The sequence below is a fragment of the Salvelinus namaycush genome, chromosome 15, assembly GCF_016432855.1.
Source record: "Salvelinus namaycush isolate Seneca chromosome 15, SaNama_1.0, whole genome shotgun sequence".
NCBI lineage: Eukaryota > Metazoa > Chordata > Actinopteri > Salmoniformes > Salmonidae > Salvelinus > Salvelinus namaycush.
Genome location: NC_052321.1, coordinates 38,392,967 through 38,417,336, shown reverse-complemented (window position 1 = coordinate 38,417,336; position 24,370 = coordinate 38,392,967). Strand labels below are relative to the sequence as shown.

General features: G+C 45.3%; 1 protein-coding gene across 2 annotated transcripts in view; it reads left to right on the top strand.

Moving 5' to 3' along the window:
- The window catches only part of LOC120059955 (guanine nucleotide-binding protein G(I)/G(S)/G(O) subunit gamma-2), a 32,430-nt gene that overhangs the window by 627 nt on the left and 7,433 nt on the right, over positions 1-24,370 (top strand). For both annotated transcript variants that reach the window (XM_039009032.1, XM_039009031.1), the window contains exon 2: positions 10,646-10,725. The gene's annotated coding sequence lies outside the window, so the exon portion shown is untranslated. The remainder of the gene's footprint in view (positions 1-10,645; positions 10,726-24,370) is intronic.

Here is a 24,370-nt window from a genome sequence, read left to right as displayed (position 1 = left end):
GGGGAAATTAGCATGAGTGGGGGGTGAGAGACGGGGAGAGAGGAGGTTGGGGGGAAGGGAGAGGACTGGACGAGAGATGCTGCGAGAGAGAGAAAGAGAGAGGGTGGGGGGGATGGCGGCAGCTGAGAATGGGAGAGGAATCCCTCAACCCTCTGGGTTCTCTGGTCATTCCTATTCAGAAGGCAGTGGCCATTCAGTACTATTGGGAAATATCAGCACACACTGATGAGCTACAGATGCAGATACAAACAGACATTCACGCACATTCAGATGTATAGATGCACGCGCACGCGCCCACACACACAAACAAAAAAAACACACACACACACACACAGTGCACGTTCACACTCTCACAGCCCCAGTCAGCCATGTTAAGTGTGCTTGCATTCTAAGGCTCTCACTTAATACATCTGTATCTCTGTATTTGCTAGCCCTGTGTGGTGAGCATTAGCATTTTCCTCCTGTTATTTTGTCAGCCATCAGCCCTGCTTACGTTACAGTGAAATGGCCTCACCGCCACCGCTAAGATAGGTGAGTGTTTTCAGTCCTCGTACTATAGAGGCACACTATACGTCGAGGGCCAGAATTTTGCTACCACTCCGTTCCCGGGGTGCTCAGCTCTTGTTGTGAACCAGGACAGAACCGACATATTGGAGAAGGGACGTGTGCGTGTGTGTGCGTGTGCGTGTGCATGTGTGTGTGGGGAGAGGGGGAGCCGAGCTGGCATGTTTTGCAGTGCTGGACCGGCTGCAAGGCCACATATTGTTTGATACACATTCATGTTGAGACTGAAACAATGGCACAGTAAATGTCAACAGACTCCATAGCTACCCACTATGAGAAAAGACAACAATGGACTGAGTGTGTGTAAGTGTGTATACGCAGAGTGCAAAGTATACAGTGAAGTTCGGGTATTTTTCAGGCGGCCGCCTATAGCCCTAATAGTAAAGACCTGTCATTTAACCTTAATAAAAGTGTGTTACCTTTTCATTTGGCATGAATACAACCAGTCGTGATGTTTTAATCTTCAAAATCACTTCAAAAACAAACAAACAAATCACTTCAAAAAGTAGGCTACCTGATAAATGGAAAGAGACATCGGTTACAAAACACCAGAAAGTGTAATGACATTCGATGATTGTCATTGGGTCTAGACTCTTGTAGCCTGAAGTAATTGATGTGTCTTGCTGACAAAAGGACGTTGTTGTAGAAAGAGAAGTTGGGACACTGGGCTTTCCCAGAATGATAAGTGCAGCCCAATGACTGTGCAGCCACATGGGGAAAAAATGGTTTAAACCATGACACAGAGGTGGGAGTGTTCATTTTATTTGGAATAAGCTTTTATAAACAACAAATTACCATTACTTAGAGACCCCCCAAAGTTGGACTTTGTTGCATTTAGTGGTTCTCATGTCTCATTCAGGGGGTCTGAGACCCACCTGGGCCCCCCGTAATTCACACTCTGTGTGCATGATAGAGAGATAGAGTGAAAGAATACAAATGTAGGGAGACAAAAGGCCTTGACTTCAACAAAAGACTAATCATTTCCCAGTTTGTTACTTTTTCTCTCTTTTCATTAAATACTCATTGTTTCCTTCCATTCCCAGTGGCTCCGTCTAAAAGACTACTGAGTCAGTGGCCTAGTTCTGGTTACAGTAACAAGATGAGATGGTACAGTATAGAGGCCAAGACGGAGTGTCACACTTTATATTACTGCACTCTTATTGTTTTGTCTGTGTCCCATAGGGTTCTTGTGCAGCAGAGGAATTGTCTAGTCTACTAAGTATTGCTCACCTAGATTAAAACTCTGGTGCAAAACACTCTTCAGGAGGAGTGTAAATGATTAACGACTCATGATTAACGACTCACGGTGTAATCATAACAACATACAGGAACTCAAGTCCTTCTGCTCACCCGACCTAGAATTCCTTACAATCAAATGCCGGCCATATTACCTCCCAAGAGAATTATCGTCAGTTATCGTCACAGCTGTGTACATTCCCCCTCAAGCAGACACCACGACGGCCCTCAAGGAACATCACTGTACTCTATGTAAACTGGAAACCATATATCCTGAGGCTGCATTTATTGTAGCTAGGGATTTTAACAAAGCAAATTTGAGAACAAGGCTACCTAAATTCTATCAGCATATTGATTGTAGTACTCGCGGGGGTAATACACTCGATCACTGCTACTCTAACTTCCGCGATGCATACAAAGCCCTCCCCCGCCCTCCCGGCGGCAAATCCGACCATGATGCCATCTTGCTCCTCCCGTCTTATAGGCAGAAACTCTAACAGGATGTACCAGTGACTAGAACCATTCAACGTTGGTCTGACCAATCGGGAATCCACGCTTCAAGATTGTTTTGATCACCCGGACTGGGATATGTTCTGGTCAGCCTCAGAGAACAACATTGATCTATACGCTGACTCGGTGAGTGAGTTTATTAGGAAGTGCATTGGAAATGTTGTACCTACTGTGACTATTAAAAATTACCATAACCAGAAACCGTGGATGGATGGTGGGATTCGCTCAAAACTGAAAGCGCGAACCACCGCATTTAACCATGGAAAGAGGTCTGGGAATATAGCTGAATATAAACCGTATAGTTATTCCCTCCGCAAGGCAATCAGACCAGCGAAATGCCGGTACAGGGACAAAGTGAAATCGCAATTCAACGGCTCAGACACAAGACGTATGTGGCAGGGTCTACAGGAAATCAAAGACTACAAAAAGAAATCCAGCCTTGTCACGGACACCGACTTCACGCTTCCAGACAAACTAAACACCATCTTTGCCCACTTTGAGGATAATACAGTGCCACCGTCGCAGCCCGCTAACAAAGACTGCGCCCCCCCCCCCCCCCCCCCCCCTTTTCCGTGGCTGACGTGAGTAAAACATTTAAACGTGTTAACCCTGCTGGCCCAGACGGCATCCCTAGCCGCGTCCTCAGAGCATGCGCAGACCAGCTGGCTGGTGTGTTTACGGACATATCAATCACTACCTATCCCAGTCTGCTGTCCCCACATGCTTCAAGATGGCCACCATTGAACCTGTACCATAGAAGGCAAAGGTAACTTAACTAAATGACTACCGCCCCGTAGCACTCACTTCTGTCATTATGAAGTGCTTTGAGAGACTAGTCAAGGATCAAATCACCTCAACCTTACCGGCCACCCTAGACCCACTTCAGTTTGCATACCTCCCCAACAGGTCCACAGATGATGCAATTGCCATCACACTGCACACTGCCCTATCCCATCTGGACAAGAGGAATACCTACAGAATGCTGTTCATTGACTACAGCTCAGCATTCAACACCATAGTGTTGGACTTTCTGATGGGCCGCCCCCCAGGTGGTGAAGGTAGGAAACAACATCTCCACTTCGCTGACCCTCAATACTGGGGCCCCACAAGGGTGCGTGCTCAGCCCCTTCCTGTATTCCCTGTTCAACCACAACTGCATAGCCATGCACGCCTCCAACTCAATCATCAAGTTTGCAGATGACACAAAAGTAGGTGGCTTGATTACCAACAACAACGAGACAGTCTACAGGGAGGAGGTGAGTGCACTCGGAGTGTGGTGTCAGGAAAATAACCTCTCACTCAACGTCAACAAAACAATGGAGATGATTGTGGACTTCAGGAAACAGCAGAGGGAGCACCCCCCTATCCACATTGAAGGGACAGCAGTGGAGAAGGTGGAAAGTTTTAAGTTCCTACACATCACAGACAAACTGAAATGATCCACCCACACAGACAGTGTGGTGAAGAAGGCGCAACAGTGCCTCTTCAACCTCAGGAGGCTGAAGAAATGTGGCTTGTCACCCAAAACCCTGCCAAACTTTTACAGATGCACAATTGAGAACATTCTGTCGGGCTGTATCACAGCCTGGTACGGCAACTGCACCGCCCTCAACCGCAAGGCTCTCCAGAGGGTGGTGGGGTCTGCACAAGGCATCACCGGGGGCAAATTACCTGCCCTCCATGACACCTACAGCACCCGATGTCACAGGAAGGCCAAAAAGATCATCAAGGACAACAACCACTCGAGCCACTGCCTGTTCACACCGCTACCATCCAGAAGGTGAGGTCAGTAAAGGTGCATCAAAGCTGGGACCGAGAGACTGAAAAACAGATTCTATCTCAAGGCCATCAGACTGCTAAATAGCAATCACTAACTCAGAGAGGCTGCTGCCTACACTGAGACCCAATCACTGGCCACTTTAATAAATGGTTCACTAGTCACTTTAAATAATGCCACTTTAATAATGTTTACATATCTTACATTACTCATATATGTATATACTGAATTTTATACCATCTATTGCACCTTGGCTATGCCGCTCAGCCATATATTTATATGTACATATTCTCATTCACTCCTTTAGATTTGTGTGTATTAGGTAGTTGTTGGGGAATTGTTAGATTTCTTGTTAGATATTACTGCACTGTCGGAACTAGAAACACAATCATTTCGCTACACTCACAATAACATCTGCTAGCCATGTGTATGTGTCCAATAAAATTTGATTTGATTTGAAATGTTTCCAAAAGGCTGGATTGTGTGGATGATTGTATAATATGTTTTACATTATAAACTGGGTGATTCGAACTCTGAATGCTGATTGGCTGACAGCCATGGTATATTAGACTTTATACCACGGGTATGACAAAACGTGTATTTTGACTGCTCTAATTATGTTGGTAACCAGTTTATAATAGCAATAAGGCACCTCGGGGGTTTGTGGTATATGGCCAATATACCACGGCTAAGGGCTGTATCCAGGGACTCCACGTTGCGTTGTGCGTAAGAACAGCCCTTAGTCATGGTATATTGTCCACACCCGCAGTATTGCCAACTGCAGCCTTCTTGGCCAGGTCTCCCTTGCAAAAGAGACCCTGTGTCTCAATGGGCTTTTCCTGATTAAATAAAGGTAAACAAAAATAATAATAACTGTAGCCACGCACACTGTACCTATGGGTTAGGGTTGGAGGTCTGCAGTCAATCAGACTTCCTGTCCAGGAAGTTAGATACTAATTATTAGTAAAGGATTTTTGCAGCCCCCTAATCTAAAGTGAGCGCTATTTATGCTTTATAAACACTTCATAAATGTTTTGAGTGACCAGTGTAATTTCTCACAAAAGGATGGCCATTCCAACAGTACCTGGTAAAAGAATAATCACACAACACAGTATATTTAAGGAAATAAACATGCATTTGTGAATAACTAGCTCACAAAAATGTACAAAAGTAGGAGTAGTGATAAATAAATGGTGAGCAAACTGTTACCGGGAATGTATACGGACAGCCCTTTTATAACCATTAAAGGACACAATTGACCTCATACTTACCATTGGCACAAGTGAAATTGTACAGTATATTGCACTTTTATAGTTGTATCTTGGTCAAAGACTATGTTTGAAAAGGAAGGCCATGCCAAAACACTTCATTTTTTTATTCTATTGAACATGCCATAACAATGAAGGCATTTCAGTTATATGGAGAGTGCCTTGGTCCTGCTGTTTTTTTTATGACACTTACCAAAGAGCACCTTCTATCTACAAAGATCTATATTGTATCCTAGCAGCGCTTCCCTTCCTTCTTCTTTCTCCAAGTTATCAAACAGCCAAGCCAATGGTATGTATGTGCCTTGCAGTCTTCTTGTCAGGCCTCGTAGTTTTAACAAGCTTTAGTACTAGTTTTATGATTCCCTCTGTGTAGTGCCTCCATATCTATCTAGACAGCATGGTTAGTTTATGTACTGGGACATTAAGAGCATACTCCAGTCCTGCACACTCTAAACAAGCCTGAATGTTTGTAAAATTGCCTGTGTCCCAAATGGAACCCTATTCCCTATTTAGTGCACTACTTTTGACCCGGGCCTATAAGTAGTGTGCTGTATAGGGAATAAGGTGCCATTTGGGACTCAGACATTATTGTTAACAGTCTAGCGGAGTGAGTCAGACAGTGTTATTGTTGGCTGGCTGATTGATGCCAGAGGAAACTATGTTTATTCCTCCTCAACCGGAGCAACGTAACATAGCACTACATTCCACTCACTAGTGTACATATTTTGCCATGAGGCTGAGAGAAAATGTTGCAGTTTTACAGCTAATTTCCTGTACTTCTACACATTGTTGGTTTATGACCCGTTCATATGCTATCTAGCAGGGGGGGTGACTTCCAGGGGGCCAACCAACACCCAAAATGTCTTTAGGCCCCCCAGCACCCAGGCTGCGGTGGTGTGTGATACGCCAGTGGTTATGTGCATTCGATGGCAACATTGGCCATGACAGATTTAAACTACTGAAACAGAGGCTTGCAGGTCATTTTGATGGTAAGAAACTACACATCTGTCTAATGGAAACTAGCTATCAGCAACATGCAGGGCTGGATTCATTTGGATAAAGGAATATGATCCTTATAGAGGAAAGGGGAAAACTACACCGTATTACCAGGCTGTATCATCAAACTTCCAAAAGAGAGCACTGATCCAACACATAGACTACGTCTAAAATGACCCTATTCCCTATATAGTGCACTACTTTCGACCAGAGCCATATGGGTCCTGGTCAAATGTAGTGCACTATGTAGGGAACAGGTGAAATTCTCACTCAAAACTCTCTGAGCCCTGATAATTGTGCAATGTGCATCATCCCCAACACTGCTCCCTGATAGAAGGCACATGGCCCCTGTAGAACCCTGTACCAGGCCTGCGTCCCAAATGGCACTCTAATCCCTACTTAGTGCACTACTTTTGACCAGGGCCCATAGCACCAGTGCCCATAGCAGCCTATTCCCAATAGGACGCTGGTCAAAAAGTAGTGCACTATGTAGGGAACAGGGTAAGCATTAACATAAAAATTTTACCATTCATGTGAAGCCCATCAGTCAGTGCCATCCAGAGACAAAGGAACGCATCTACACACTACACCACATTAATGAATTTAAAAATACTTCAGTCAGTCTATTAGTATAGAATCTATAATAAAGATTAGAATCAAAATGTGCACCTACTCACAGCTATCTGCATCTCTACCCTCCTTGGTCACTCTCACGCTTTCTCTAGCACCTGATCTAGAATTAGTCCTCTGTCTCTCTGTCCCTCCACCCTTACAATCCTATTCGCGAGGCAGGCCCCAGACCAGTTGATAATAATAACCTAAAATAACCACAGTATCTCCATGCCCTGGAGGCAGGGCCCTGCCTGCTGTCTCCTCGGATCCCAGGGAAGGCATCATTTCCTGGGTCACTGCCCTTTCCCCTCCCCCCTAAACCTTGGAGCCCCGGTTCTACCTCCTCCTCCCCTTCAGGCAGGCAGAGCAGAGTCAGGCTGGGCAGAGCAGTGCCTGCTGAGGCCAGGGGAGGGCACAGATGTCTGGGGTAATCTAATGGTGGTGGGGGGTGGTCGTCTGACTTTGATGGAGACACTATAGGACAGGATCTATTTATGCACTAATGTTCAGCTGGAGCGTCATAGAGACTAAAATGGCGTCTCAAATGGAACCCTATTCCCTATGTAGCGCAGTACTTTTGAACAGTGCCCATGGGGTTTTGGCCATGCACTATATAGGGAATAGGGTGTCATTGGAACACACCCATATCAGCATCATCACAACCCTGTTCCATGAGTGTACACGACCGGAGAGAAATCAGAAATGTGATGTCTGGGACTAATACTGGACAGCACAAGCACTACAGACTGTATACGGCACTCGTGGAGGTAGTAGAATTTATCACGTTGTTGTTATTATTGTTCTTAGTGAGCAAGACCACTCTGAATATTCCACATACTTCTCGCTTATAGTAATTATTCTGAAGCAACCACGCTATTTATCTTGTTACTGTTTGTGCATGTCGTCATCGTGGTTGAGTCATGCTCCCAGGCAGAGCAGAGTAGTAGGATCTGGACTGAGAAGGATGTACAAGGGGCATCATGACTAGTGATCCAGTTCCCTCCTCTGCTCCCGTGTGTCCCAGCCTCCTCTCTTCCCCTCCCATCCTTTCTAATGTCCCAGGCCTTCTGCTTCCTCCAACACAGACTGGTGTTTAGGGATGATTCAAAAAGCACCCAGCACGTGTCACCCTGCTTCATCCCTCCTACAGCACTATCTTATCAATCATTCACTCATCTGCCTCTCTCTTCATCTCTTTCCGTTTCCTCTGTAGGATCTAGTCCTGGGGTGTTTAATCACCCTGTAAGTCAGAGACATAATCACAATCAGTGGAGGGCCTGGTCACAAACACACACACACACACAGTTCCTCACCTCTGCCCCATGCTGCGAAGCCCAGGGTGTGAAATCAAGCAGGGGAGCTTCATTGAAACACAGATTTAAAGAGCGACTGCTTTTAAAAAAAGCAACTAATCCCTTTGAAAATGGCATATGTGGCATCGATATAATTCAGAAACAGTAATTCTAGTGTCAACATTTTTCTTAAAACTGCATTGTTGGTTAAGGGCTTGTAAGTAAGCGTTTCACTGTAAGGTATACACCTGTTGTATTCGGCGCTTGTGACAAATACAGTTTGATTTGATCATTGACTACAAAGTGTAAATAGGATCATTTTGGTCATAAAGTGTCGTCTAAAACGAAGTTTGGAACAGCTGTGCGTCTCGAAGGTTGGGCTTTGATTTGACGATGTCCATTTGCCCACTAACATGGGGTGAACAGCTGCGGTGATTGCTCTCTATCCAATAGCGTAGTGAGACAGACCTGCCTTGCAGCTCCGACTTTGTTTATATAAGACAACACATCGCACATTTTTTTAACTTGAGAAATACTGCACCAAACACCTTTATAGATAAAAATTGCACAACAAACACATCCTCAGCAAAAACTTCCAAATTAATTACAGATTTTTTTGGCTTATTCTGGCTCATTCTGGAGATTTTGACTTCTGGGAAGTTAAATAGGCTTCCACATCTACAGTGTCTCATGGGGGACAAACATCATTAACCAAACGCAGAATCGGTTAGGAAACATACCTCCAAGACTGAAATGTCATTTTTCTAACAAGCAACAGAAAAACACACGTGCCAATCGCCATGTTCAGTAGCTCTTCAATAAGTAATTTTATTAGAAGAGACTGGGAGACATGACACATGAGAGGAAAGAAGAGAGTAATTGAGAGAGTAAAGACAAAATAGACAGTGATAGAATTTTTTTTATTTTATTTTTTATTTTACCATTATTTTACCAGGTAAGTTGACTGAGAACACGTTCTCATTTGCAGCAACGACCTGGGGAGTAGTTACAGGGGAGAGGAGGGGGATGAATGAGCCAATTGTAAACTGGGGATTATTAGGTGACCATGATGGTTTGAGGGCCAGATTGGGAATTTAGCCAGGACACCGGGGTTAACACCCCTACTCTTACGATAAGTGCCATGGGATCTTTAATGACCCCAGAGAGTCAGGACACCCGTTTAACGTCCCATCCGAAAGACGGCACCCTACACAGGGCAGTGTCCCCAATCACTGCCCTGGGGCATTGGGATATTTTTTAGACCAGAGGAAGGAGTGCCTCCTACTGGCCCTCCAACACCACTTCCAGCAGCATCTGGTCTCCCATCCAGGGACTGACCAGGACCAACCCTGCTTAGCTTCAGAAGCAAGCCAGCAGTGGTATGCAGGGTGGTATGCTGCTGGCACATGGATGGTGGATGGATGGTGGATGACAGCATCTTCCAGCCCATTTGTTATGAGTGGAGTTTAACCACACTGGAAGGAAGTGACATGGACACATGTTGCTACATTCGGGGAAATACAGACCACATAAGCCTGGTTCTAACATGTGTCCTTTGTCCTGATCTTCTGATTGTGCCCACATTTTTAGACAGGTGTAAACGATTAAAAGACACATTGTGATCTGATTCTGATCAGATCTTTTCTGACCACATCTGGAAGGTAGTCAGGCCCGCATTGTGTCTGGATATCTTACAAGTGGTCACAATGCAGACACAGTGGACGAATATGAGACACACTTTAATACCATGTGTAAACATTTTTGAAAATGTGGGCACAATCAGAATGTGGACAAGATCAGGATAAAGGATGCATGTTAGTGGAAGGTACAAACAAGGTGTAGTTGCTTTAACATTGTGTGAGGAGATGATTTGCGGTGGTGGGATTCCCTTCCGCTGCAGATCTGTTCTTGTAGAGTAATTGGCCCATTTAACAGAGGCAGCAGAAAACCAACTCACAGATGCATGAAGAAGAATGGATCCACTGGGGGGAGAGAGAGAGAGAGAGAGAGAGAGAGAGAGAGAGAGAGAGCGAGAGAGAGAGAGAGAGAGAGAGAGAGAGAGAGAGAGAGAGAGAGAGAGAGAGAGAGAGAGAGCGAGAGAGAGAGAGAGAGAGAGAGAGAGAGAGAGAGAGAGAGAGAGAGAGAGAGAGAGAGAGAGCCCGAGCCCTTCAGTACTGTATATGGTGCAAGAAAGCTGTGACATTCTGACGCACGGTGACCAGACAAGAGAGGCTACACAGGCCTCCTTATAATTTAACTGCAATACAGCAGGCCTCCGATGGAAGGAAGAAGCATGCAGTCAGTGTCTGTACTTTACTATCTCTGTACTTTCTCTATGCTGTGCTGTTCTGAATGGCTGTACTCTGCTCTCTCTCTCACTCTCTCTACAGAGTAGGGCTGAACCAGAGTTCTGACAGAACTGCAGGCCAGGAGGACACCAGGACAGTGTGCGGCGGAGTGAGCAGACAAGGTAAGACGGAGAACACAGAAAAGAGCGGGCTGTATAGCGGGCTGCACATTGAGAAATGGGCGATCCCGGAATATTAGAACGTTCCCGTGAAGAATGAATGTGTCTGTGAGTCTTGTAATGTTACAGTGCGAAACTGAGGGAGATCCCATCTTACACATACTGTACTGAACTAACACTTTGTACTGTGCTTATATTTATTGTGTTCTCAACTTTGAACGTTTTAGAAAGTTGTGCCAATGATACGTACTTGACAGCTGTTCACAAAGTGGTCAGCGGAGAGAGATAAGGTCTGCGTCGCAAATGGTACCCTATTCCCTATATTGTGTACTACTTTTGACCAGGGCCCTTAAGGCAGTAGTGCTGCCCTATCGGGAGCATTATAGGGAATAGGGTGCCATTTGCCATATGGTGCCATTTGGGGCACACCCAAGGTGTAGGAGGGTTTAGTCAAAAATAGTGCACTATACACAATTTGGGACGCGCTTAAGGTCTTTGTCCATTTAGAATGTCCCACGTTATCACTGTATAATAGAATGTCATCGTTATCAGCATGTTGACACCATGTGTAACATTTCAGAGTGGTATTTTGGGCAGCAGATAGGACAGGGTTCAAGAGTGTTAACAGTCTAGACACCGATAGACAAGACTCCATCCATTCATCCTCCATCTAGTCCTATGAAAAGATTAGGTTCAGGGACATATGTATCAAGCTTCTCAGAATAGGAATGCTGATTTGGGATCAGTTTGGCCTTTTAGATCACAATGAATATGATTACATGAACAGGGGGTTCCTGATCCTAGTTTAATACTTCTACTCTAAGACTCTTGATACATACGGCACAAGATCATGAGTCCTCTGGTACAAATGATTACTTCAGAATCTGGCAGTTTTCTATTCAAACAATTCAATACTAAGTCAGCTATACAGCGCATTCAGAAAGTATTCAGCTCCTTGACTTTTTCAAAACTTTTTTCTCAAATTGATTAAATCATTTTTTCCCTCATTAATCTACACACAATACCCCATAATGACAAAGCAAAAATAGTTTTTTAGAAAATGTTGCACATTTATAAAAAAATACAAATCTGAAATACATCCCCTTTACATAAGTATTCAGACCCTTTACTCAGTACTTTGTTGAAGCACCTTTGGAAGCGATTACAGCCTCGAGTCTTCCTGGGTATGACGCTACAAGCTTGGCACACCTGTACTTGGGGAGTTTCTCCTATTCTTCTCTGCAGATCCTCTCAAGCTCTGTCAGCTTCGCTGCACAGCTATTTTCAAATCTCTCCAGAGATGTTCGATTGGGTTCAAGTTGCTGGGCCACTCAAGGACATTCAGAGACTCATCCCGAAGCCACTCCAACGTTGTCTTGGCTGTGTGCTTAGGGTCATTGTCCTGTTGGAAAGTAAACCTTTGATTGGTGGAGTGATGCAGAGATGGTTGTCCTTCTGGAAGATTATCCTATCTCCACAGAGGAACTCTGAAGCTCTGTCAGAGTGAGCATTAGGTTCTTGGTCACCTCCCTGACCAAGGCCCTTCTCCCACGATTGCTCAGTTTGGCTGGGCGGCCAGCTCTAGGAAGGGTTTTGGTGGTTCCAAACTTGATGGAATGATGGAGACCACTGTGTTCTTGGGAACCTTCAATACTGCAGAATTTTTTTAGTACCCTTCCCCAGCTCAGTGCCTCAACACAATCCTGTCTCTGAGTTCTACGGATAATTCCTTCGACCTCGTGGCTTGGTTTTTGCTCTGACATGCACTGTCAACTGTGGGACCTTATATAGACAGGTGTGTGTTTTTCCAAATCATGTCCAATCAATTGAATTTACCACAGGTGGACTCCAATCAAGTTGTAGAAACATCTCAAGTATGATCAATGGAAACAGGATGCACCTGAGCTCAATTTCGATTATCATAGCAAAGGGTCTGAATACTTATGTAAATAAGCTATTTCTGTTTTTATATTTCATAAATCTGCCCAAATTTCTAAAAACGTGTTTTCGCTTTGTCATTATGGGTTATTGTGTGTAGATTGATGAAGATTTTTATTTTATTTAATACATTTTTGAATAAGGCTGTAACGTAACAAAATGTGTAAAAAGTCAAGGGGTCTGAATACTTTCCGAATGCACGGTACACTAAACTATAGTGTAGTGGTCAGCCATTCCTAATTGAATTGTTTCCATAAGACCTACATTCCCTGATATACTGCAGAAACCTTCAACAAGTGACTCGGGTATCTATCAACTGGCGGATGATATTATGGCTTGTTTTGACATCTCCCATGAGCATTGAGCATTATGATATTGTGGTCGCATTATAGCATTATTCGAGAGTTGTTCAGAGTTTTGTCAATGAAGCCCTTGTCATGTAGTTTCTGCCCTATTTCAATGAGTGGGGTAACTTAAATTACATTCTCATGTTCACTTGGAAGACTAAGGCCGGGATTCGATCCAAGGCGAGTTGTAGGGAAGCGCATTGGTCTGTCTTAAATGCACCTTTTAAAGGCATTATTCCCGATGTTCACGAAGATCACATTCATAGTAAACGTTCCAAATGTTGGCTGAGGCATAAATTACCTTTAAAAGTCAAGAGCGACGCGCTTCTCTAAAACAAACCTTGGAGGACTTTATTTAATCTGTATTGCTGAAGCATTACGCGATAGTAGCATTTGTCGACTCAATTGGTAATTTCCAATTGAGCCGACAAATGCAGAGTTTACCATGACTGCCATTACATGACTGCCACCATGACTGCGATTACATTTCCATCATGCTGTAACTCAGAACTTTCACAATACGTGTTGAATAGAGCCCTTAATCAGTAACCTGCTGTTGGTCCAACATATGACGTGGCCCCTGGGGACCTCACCCTCACAGTGCTGGTCTTCCTGACTCCCATCAGGGGCCAACATGGAGAAGGGCAGGCATATGGCCTCCACAGAAGGGACCCAGATGAGAACAGATTATTATTATATAGTGTTCCAGCCAGGTTACAGATTATAACACCCTGCTCACAAATATGAATACATACAATGGACCTTACTCTGTGTTACCTCTCTGAAATAATTAGCATTGTAGTATTCACTAATTCTAGCATTTTAGTATAGTATAGTCCCAGTCGGTATTAGAAAAAACGTTGCAGCCCCGCCTGCCTGTGGGGAAAACAACCTGTGGAGACCTACAGTAGGTCACAGTAAAAGCTTAACCTTTTTCAAATGCAATTTTCTTCTTGTCTGCTTGTTTTCGTCAATTACAAAACTACATTTAAGAAAAGTACAACATGTCCAAAGATTACTTTTCAACATTGCATGCTCCCGAGCATTCTCACTATTTAATATTGTAGGGCTGCCCTCATGCTCCTTTTCATGAAAGTGCTAGCAGCCATGTGAGTGAGTGCTAGCTAGCTACAGTACCAACCGGAACATTAAGCTAGCCAAGACCAGCACATTAAGCTTGCCAAGACCAGCAACACAAACAAACGGACTATACTAAACAAGTTAAATGTCTTACCTGTGATTAAATGTTTTTCACACACGTAGCTACTTGGACACCGGTTCCCCACATTTCCCACTCTCCCACGCCGAGTAGCCTGAAGCCACTGGCCTCTTCTTCCAGGCTCTATTTCCTTATGTGGGAGCATTGCGAACCGTAGGTCGGGATTTTGGACCTGGTTACATGTACATTGAACAACACAGAAGCTTTCCGGCATGTTTGTTGAAGAAGTTGGCTCTTTTACAATGGGGGTCAATGGGAAAGAATGTGTGTTTCCCCCAATTTGTGGGCGTGGTCAAGGGGAATTCCTTCTTATGACGTGAACACGAGTCGGAGTATTAAATAATATCCAATTCTAGTATTCAATTAATATATTCAGTGTTCTAGTTTCAGTATTCTACTATTCACTATTCAATACTGCATTAAAATCAAATCAAATTCTATTTGTCACATGCACCAAATACAACAAGTGTAGACTTTTACCATGAAATGCTTACTTACAAGCCCTTAACCAACAATGCTGATTGCAAGAAAAAAGTAACACAATAAAATAACAATAACGAGGCTATGTACAGGGGGTACCGGTATCGTGTCAATGTGCAGGGGTACAGGTTAGTCGAAGTAATTGAGGTAATACGTACATGTAGGTATGGGTAAAGTGACTATGCATAGATAATAAACAGTGAGTAGCAGCAGCGTAAAAAGGGGGTCAATGCAAATAGTCCGGGTAGCCATTTGATTAACTGTTTAGCAGTCTAATGGCTTGGGAGTAGAAGCTGTTAAGGAGCCTTTTAAACCTACACTTAGAGCTCCAGTACCGCTTGCCGTGCGGTAGCAGAGAGAACAGTCTATGACTTGGGTGGCTGGAGTCTTTGACAATTCTTTGGCACCACCTGGTATAGAGATCCTGGATGGCAGGAATCTTGGCCCCAGTGATGTACTGGGCCATATGCCCTACCCTCTGTAGCGCCTTGCGGTCGGATGGCGAGCAGTTGCTGCAGCTGTATAACTTTTTGAGGATTTGGGGACCCATGCCAAATATTTTCAGTCTCCTGGGGGCGGAATAGGTGTTGTCGTGCCCTCTTCACAACGGGCCTGGTGTGTTTGGACCATGATAGTTTGTTAGTGATGTGGACGCCAAGAAAGCTCACGACCCGCTCCACTACAGATGAGAATGGGGGCGTGCTCAGCCCCCCTTTTCCTGTAGTCCACGATCAGCTCTTTTGTCTTGCTCACATTGAGGGAGAGGTTGTTGTCTTGGCACCACACTGCCAGGTCTCTGACCTCCTCCCTGTAGGCTGTCTCAACGTTGTCGGCGATCAGGCCTACCAACGTCATGTCATCAGAAAATGTAATGATAGTCACGGAGTCAATCAATCAATCAAATGTATTTGTAAAGCCCTTCTTACATCAGCTGATGTCACAAAGTGCTGAAACCCAGCCTAAAACCCCAAACAGCAAGCAATGCAGGTGAAGAAGCACGGTGGCTAGGAAAAACTCCCTCCCCAGTCGTGGGTGAACAGAGAGTACCGGAGGAGACTAAGCGCTCACCCCTGATGGACACCCGTGTTGAGGATCAGCATGGCAGATGTTATGTTACCCACCCTTACCACCTGGGTATAAATTAATATATTCAGTATTCAATCAATCAATATCTTTATTGTCCTAATTGGGAAATGCGTAGTGCAGTCAGGGTTACAACAATAAAAACAACAGTAATTAAAAACAGTGACAACCATCCAAATAATATACACATAAGATAAATAGTGAGATTGGATACAATTCTTAAAATCATAAAATAGGAGCAGTTTAAAGGAGGCAATCAGCAGTTGCTATAGTACATCCATTTTGGACTTATAAATGAATGATATGGACCCATTGATTCTTGAAGAATATAACTTATTGATCTCATGATCTTAGATCAACTGTCGTACCCCATCGGCACCCATACGTTTGTTTTACCCCAATGTTTGTAAACAAAGAAAACGCAAACAAATACTGTATTGCCTCAAAACATGATGTCATGGATGGTCACTCCTTAAATCCATAGATCTGTCTATGAATTTGACAGTGGTTACATTTCTACAGCCCCATCCCTCAGCCTTCTACAGAGACAGTAGCGGGGTGAACGCTTTGTCATTGTTTCAACTGCTGATTGCCGCTTTAAGTATTCTAGTATTCCGTATTCAATATTCCATTGTACTATTCAATTCATATATTTGCTTGTTCTAGTATTGTAGTATTTACTATTGTCATGGAAATTCTCACACAGGGACACACAAAGTCAATCTTAAATGAATCATCCTTTATTTGTCAGCGCGCTGGAGAGGTTCCATCCAACTCAATGCACCATAGTACCCATGTCAATCAGAAGCTCTGCTGGGGCAGTCCCAGCAGTTGTCTTATATACGGCTATACACAGACAAGTTATATTTGCATAAGTAATTCATCATTACCGTTTTGTTTCATTGATGTAACCGACCAACACTGGTTCATAACATGTGACAGACCAATACCTCACGAGGCTTTTTCTCTCTAAGCTGAGACCTTGAAACTGATATATCTTTTTCGTTTCTCAAAACAAGGTCTGGGCGTACTGCCAAATTGCAGCTACTGATAGTGAAGATGTGTTCAGTTAGCCACTTGCATGAACACAGAAATTGGTTTATAGAACAGCACATGAATAGAACACAGAAATTGGTTTATAGAACAGCACATGAATAGAACACAGAAATTAGTTATAAGAAAAACACAAACATTCAAATTTCCATCACACTATTCAAGAGGCACAGTTTCATGGTAGAACGGCCCACCCAACCAATCAATGTGACCCCTGCTGCAGTGGATGTTGCCCCGCCCTCCTTCTGTTGGCACCATTGAGATGTACTGTATCATAGCTTGGCACGCTCTAGTCTACTATATGAGTGGGTTCCATCGCCATTCTGAGTCTCCTTCCTCTCACACTGCTCTGCTGTGTGCGTGCGTGCGTGCGTGCGTGCGTGCGTGCGTGCGTGAGGAGTATGAGAACAACCAGAGCAACCATGGCTGCATCTGAAATGGCACCCTGTTTCCTATGTAATGCACTACTTTTGACCGGGCTCTGGTCAGACGCAGCCATGGTTGCTCTAGGGAACAGGCTGCCATTTCGGACACACTCCATGTCCTGAGAGCCTTACAGGCAGTGAAACACTATAGTATACATTATGCTGTTGATACAACTTAGCCTGTTTACTATAAATCCTCTTCATAATATCTGTTCCTTTGCCTCACTTTCTCCAATGCAGTTTTTTTTTTATTGCTCTACTGTCTATGCGTCACGGAAGCCCAATTCTCCATTCAACCACTGGCGAAATCCCCTCACAATGATCTCAAACTGTGTTTTTTAATACACAATTAAATTAAACACATACTACCGCTTGCTAATCAGGAAACTCTTGGGTATGTTGTGGTGGAATCTCATTACAATTGCTTTATGGGAACCTGGTAAAATGATGTTTGTAGGTAGCCACTGAATGGGTCTGAATTCACTGTCAGTATGCAGTAAAAATCGTATCCTGATGTCGATAGCAGATGGGAGTTGTATTCGTAACATTGTTAACTTAGCTAGCTAACGTACCCTTTGAGAAAATAAGTTCTATTAACAGTCTAACGTAAACTCAGTCACTTTTGTACATCGCCTTGGTCCGTACAATTGACCTTATTTTAGCGCCCCAAAAAACGTAATACTTCCAGATCAACTGTAATGTCAATACCATTGTATAGCACAATTTCTCCCCTTTCCAACAGAATTCATGCCGAGACCTCCACGCTGCCTGTTTCAGCATGATTGAAGAAGGCAATGAGATCCTTCGGGTCTTTTTAAAAATAGCGGGTGGGGAAGCGAAACTAATGCGTAGTAGTGAGAAGGAGAGGAGATGTGTGGTAAAACGCCTTTTTTTCACTCGATCTGTCCAACTTATCACCTTATCGCCTCTAAAATGTAAATAAAACACTATAAAGAGTTTATATAATGTGTCATTACATACCTATTTGAAGGTTTGTGTCGAATTTGAATCGGGTTTTTAGGGCGGTGCTAAAGTGATCTTCAGAAGTAAACAGCGGCTTTGAGAGTGACGATCGCTTACAGTGATGACGCAAAAAATGACTAGGTATCCCCCCCTTACCCCCGTCACTGTCCATATCTTGTTTTTAAACGATGAGAGAAGTGCTACACTTGGTGGAGAGAGATTGTAAGACAGAAATAGTTGCTTTATGCGTGCTGTACGTTACGACATGACACGATGTAACGGAGGGTCCGTTTTTTCAACTTTTCTCCAATACTATAGAGCCATTACCATGTCGATCAACGCTTGAATAGAAACGTAGTTCACACCCCAGATTTTGAAGTCAACACAGTCGCTACAGTCCCATTAGTTTTCTTTGCAGCCTCGTTTGAATGTCGTGGGTGCGCACATTTGTACGGAATGGGGTGAGTTTACGTTAGATAGCTAGCGTTAAAAAAAAAACGTTTGTTGGTCAATGAGACTGATAGAGGTAGTTAGCTAACCAGCTAAGCTAGCTAACAATGTAAAAAAAAAAGTATAATTTTGGATTTGAAAAATACTCCAACAGGAACCACAGTAGTAAGTACTTCTGGTGTTCAATTATTAAGCCCTTTAAACATTCATTTTTTAAAGAAAACGCTTTTTTTTTTTGCCATAGCCTCACTGGCTTCATGGGGTTTAAAAGTTAGCTTGTCAGAGGTGCCGGACTCAACAGTAGTTGATATGCCATGGAGCGCTGCAATTGGTTGCCCAAAATTGTTGGGCGGGGCTTAGCGAAGGGTCAATTCTGACGTCTTTATGCACCTTTGCCATTGACCCTTCGCTCAGCCCCACCCATAATTCTGAGAAACCAATCACAGCGCTCCAATGGATAGCAACTGTTGTCGAGTCCGACACCTCGGACAAGCTCTGTTTCAAACACATGAAAGCCAGTGAGGGCATCTAACTTCCTGCAATTTTACATATTTTGCCATGGGGCAAATAGAAACATTTGCAGTTTTAAAGCTAATTTCCTGCAATTCTACACATTTTGTCATGGGGCAGAGAGGAAAATGTAAATTTTTATAGCAAATTAAAGCTAAAATATAGGTTTGTTGTGTAACGGCTTTCCTCCTCCTCTTCATCCGAAGAGGAGGAGCAGGGATTCGACCAAAACGCAGCGTTGTGAAATGACATGATTTTTAATTAACAAAACAGAAAACACGAACGAACACTTGAATAGTTACAAAACAATAAACGACGTAGACAGACCTGAACGACGAACTCACATGAAACACGAAGAACGCATGAACAGGAAAAACTGACTACATAAAAGAACGAACGTACAAAACCGAAACAGTCCCATGTGGCGTAACATAACACAGACACAGGAGACAACCACCCACAACAAACAATGTGAAACAACCTACCTTAATATGACTCTCAATCAGAGGAAACGCCAAACACCTGCCTCTAATTGAGAGCCATACCAGGCAACCCATTAACCCAACATAGAAAACACATAACATAGACTACCCACCCAAAACTCACGCCCTGACCAATTAAACACATACCAAACAACAGAAAACAGGTCAGGAACGTGACAGAACCCCCCCCCTCAAGGTGCGAACTCCGGGCGCACCCCTACAACTCAAGGGGCGGGTCTGGGTGGGCATCTGTCCGCGGTGGCGGCTCCGGCGGTGGACGAGGACACCACTCCACCACTGTCTTTGTCCCTCTCCTTCGCGTCCTTTGAGTGGCGACCCTCGCCCCCGACCATGGTCCAGGAACCTTCACTAAGGCGCCTCCTACATAGAGGAGACAGCTCAGGACAGAGAGGTAGCTCAGGACAGAGAGGTAGCTCAGGACAGAGAGGTAGCTCAGGACAGAGAGGTAGCTCCGGACAGAGAGGTAGCTTAGGACAGAGGGACAACTCTGTACTAATGGCAGCTCCGGACTGAGTGGCAGCTCCGGACTGGGTGGCAGCTCCGGACTGAGTGGCAGCTCCGGACTGAGTGGCAGCTCCGGACTGAGTGGCAGCTCATGACTGTAGGGCAGCTCATGACTGGAGGGCAGCTCATGACTGGAGGGCAGCTCATGACTGGAGGGCAGCTCATGACTGGAGGGCAGCTCATGACTGGAGGGCAGCTCATGACTGGAGGGCAGCTCATGACTGTAGGGCAGCTCATGACTGTAGGGCAGCTCTGGCAGCTCCTGACTGGCTGGCGGTTCTGGCAGCTCCTGACTGGCTGGCGGATCTGGCAGCTCCTGACTGGCTGGCGGCTCTGGCAGCTCCTGACTGGCTGGCGGCTCTGGCAGCTCCTGACTGGCTGGCGGCTCTGGCAGCTCCTGACTGGCTGGCGGCTCTGGCAGCTCCTGGCTGACGGACGGCTCTAGCGGCTCCTGACTGACGGACGGCTCTAATGGCTCGGGACAGACGGGTGGCTCTAATGGCTCGTGGCAGACGGATGGCTCAGAAGGCGCTGGGCAGACGGATGGCTCAGAAGGCGCTGGGCAGACGGATGGCTCAGAAGGCGCTGGGCAGACGGATGGCTCAGAAGGCGCTGGGCAGACGGATGGCTCAGAAGGCGCTGGGCAGACAGATGGCTCAGAAGGCGCTGGGCAGACAGATGGCTCAGAAGGCGCTGGGCAGACAGATGGCTCAGAAGGCGCTGGGCAGACAGATGGCTCAGACGGCGCTGGGCAGACGGATGGCTCAGACGGCGCTGGGCAGACGGATGGCTCAGACGGAGCTGGGCAGACAGGCAGTGCAGAAGGCGTTGGGCAGACGGCCGACTCTGACCCGCTGAGGCGCACAGTAGGCCTGGTGCGTGGTGCCGGAACTGGTGGTACCGGACTGGAGACACGCACCTCAAGGCTAGTGCGGGGAGCAGGAACAGGGCACACTGGACTCTCGATGCGCACTATAGGCCTGGTGCGTGGTACCGGAACTGGAGGTACCGGGCTGAGGGCACGCACCTCAGGGCGAGTGCGGGGAGAAGGAACAGTGCGTACAGGGCTCTGGAGACGCACAGGAGGCTTGCTGCGTGGTGCCGAAACTGGAGGCACTGAGCTTGAGACACGCACCACAGGAAGAGTGCGTGGAGGAGGAACAGGACTCTGGAGACGCACTGGAAGCCTGGTGCGTGGTGTAGGCACTGGTGGTACTGAGCTGGGGCGGGAAGGTGGCGCCGGATATACCGGACCGTGTAGGCGTACTGGCTCCCTTGAACACTGAACCTGCCCAACCTTACCTGGTTGTATGCTCCCCGTCGCCTGACCAGTGCGGGGAGGTGGAATAACCCGCACCGGGCTATGTAGGCGAACCGGGGACACCATGCGTAAGGCTGGTGCCATGTAAGCCGGCCCGAGGAGACGTACTGGTGGCCAGATATGTAGGGCCGGCTTCATGACATTTGGCTCAATGCCCAATCTAGCCCTACCAGTGCGGGGAGGTGGAATAACCCGCACCGGGCTATGAACACGTACAGGAGACACCGTGCGCTCTACTGCGTAACACGGTGTCTGCCCGTACTCTCGCTCTCCACGGTAAGCCCGGGAAGTTGGCGCAGGTCTCCTACCTGACTTCGCCACACTACCCTTTAGCCCCCCCCCCAAGAAATTTTTGGGTTGTACTTGCGGGCTTCCAGCCTTGCTTCCGTGCTGCCTCCTCATATCGTCGCCTCTCCGCTTTAGATGCCTCCAGCTCCGCCTTGGGACGGCGACACTCCTCTGGCTCTGCCCAGGGTCCTTCTCCGTCCAGAATCTCTTCCCATGTCCAATCCTCCTTGACCCACTGCTGCTGTCGTTGCTGTCCGTTAACCCGCTGCTTGATCTGGGTTTGGTGGGTGGTTCTGTAACGGCATTCCTCCTCCTCTTCATACGAAGAGGAGGAGCAGGGATTCGACCAAAACGCAGCGTTGTGAAATGACATGATTTTTAATTAACAAAACAGAAAACACGAACGAACACTTGAATAGTTACAAAACAATAAACGACGTAGACAGACCTGAACGACGAACTCACATGAAACACGAAGAACGCATGAACAGGAAAAACTGACTACATAAAAGAACGAACGTACAAAACCGAAACAGTCCCATGTGGCGTAACATAACACAGACACAGGAGACAACCACCCACAACAAACAATGTGAAACAACCTACCTTAATATGACTCTCAATCAGAGGAAACGCCAAACACCTGCCTCTAATTGAGAGCCATACCAGGCAACCCATTAACCCAACATAGAAAACACATAACATAGACTACCCACCCAAAACTCACGCCCTGACCAATTAAACACATACCAAACAACAGAAAACAGGTCAGGAACGTGACATGTTGACTGTGATAAGGCCTTGGATTATGAGCTGTCTTGTAAGCTAAATGAACAAATGCAATAGGCAGTGCCGTGGAGCATTTAGCCACAGAAGCACAGTGACATATGCCTCAATACAGTCATATTCATGGATTATTGGGGTTGTGGCTTTCAGTTAGTTATTTTTGGCAACCCATCCCGTGAGAATGAATGTCATTCCAGTTCATCTGTTCTGTGTTATTTCATCACATCTCACTAACCCAGTGCACTGAAATCTATCTGATGATATTTCCATGTTTAGGTAAAAATATAAATAATGCCCCGTTTGGAACACTGACAAGTAAAGAGCATAGAAAAAATGTAATAGTAAAAAAAAAAAGTGTTTTTGCTCAATCTGATTGGGTGGGCCTGGCTACTCAGTGGGCCTGGACCAACCCATGCCTATGCCCCTGCAACATACCCATGAGTTTCATGATTAGCAAGGGTAGTATGTGTTTCATTTCATTGTGTATTAGAAAAACAGTTTGAGATCATTGTGAGGGAATGAATGTTACAGCCCCTGCTAAAACTATAGACTACCTCACATCCAGTACATACAGTATTTCCCTTGATGTGGCAGTAATTGTGAATAAACACCACGCAGCCGTCATACCGCTCAGGAAGGAGACACGTTCTGTCTCCTAGAGATGAATGCATTTTGGTGTGAAAAGTGCAAATCAATCCCAGTGAAGATGCTGGAGGAAACAGGTACAAAAGTATCTATATCCACAGTAAAAACAAGTCCTATATCAACATAACCTGAAAGGCCGCTCAGCAAAGAAGAAGCCACTGCTCCAAAACCGCCATAAAAAAAAGCCAGACTACGGTTTGCAACTGCACATGGGGACAAAGATCGTACTTTTTGGAGAAATGTCCTCTGGTCTGATGAAACAAAAATAGAACTGTTTGGCCGTAATGACCATCGTTTGGAGGAAAAAGGGAAGGCTTGCAAGCTGAAGAACACCATCCCAACTGTGAAGCACGGGGGTGGCAGCATCATGTTGTGGGGGTGCTTTTCTGCAGGAGGGACTGTGCATTTCCCAAAATAGATGGCATCATGAGGAGGAAAATGATGTGGATATATTGAAGGAACATCTCAAGACATCAGTCAGGAAGTTAAAGCTTGGTCGCAAATGGGTCTTCCAAATGGACAATGACCCCAAGCATACTTCCAAAGTTGTGGCAAATTGGCTTAAGGACAACAAAGTCAAGGTATTGGAGTGGCCATCACAAAGCCCTGACCTCAATCCTATAGAAAATTTGTGGGCAGAACTGAAAAAGCGTGTGCAAGCAAGGAGGCCTACAAACCTGACTCAGTTACACCAGCTCTGTCAGGAGGAATGGGCCAAAATTCCCCCAACTTATTGTGGGAAGCTTGCGGAAGGCTATCTGAAACGTTTGACCCAAGTTAAACAATTTAAAGCAATGCTACCAAATACCATTTGAGTGTATGTAAACTTCTGACCGACTGGGAATGTGATGAAAGAAATAAAAGCTGAAATAAATCATTCTCTCTAGTATTATTCTGACATTTCACATTCTTAAAATAAGTGGTAATCCTAACTGACCTTAAACAGGGAACTTTTACTAGGATTAAATGCCAGGAATTGTGAAAAACTGAGCTTAAATGTATTTGGCTAAGGTGTATGTAAACTTCCGACTTCAACTGTATATGTAGCTAACAGAATTGAGGGATATCTGAATTATCTTAACCTGTCAAAAGTGAATCCCTGCTCTGCAGTTTGTCTCCTCAGATTGAGGACA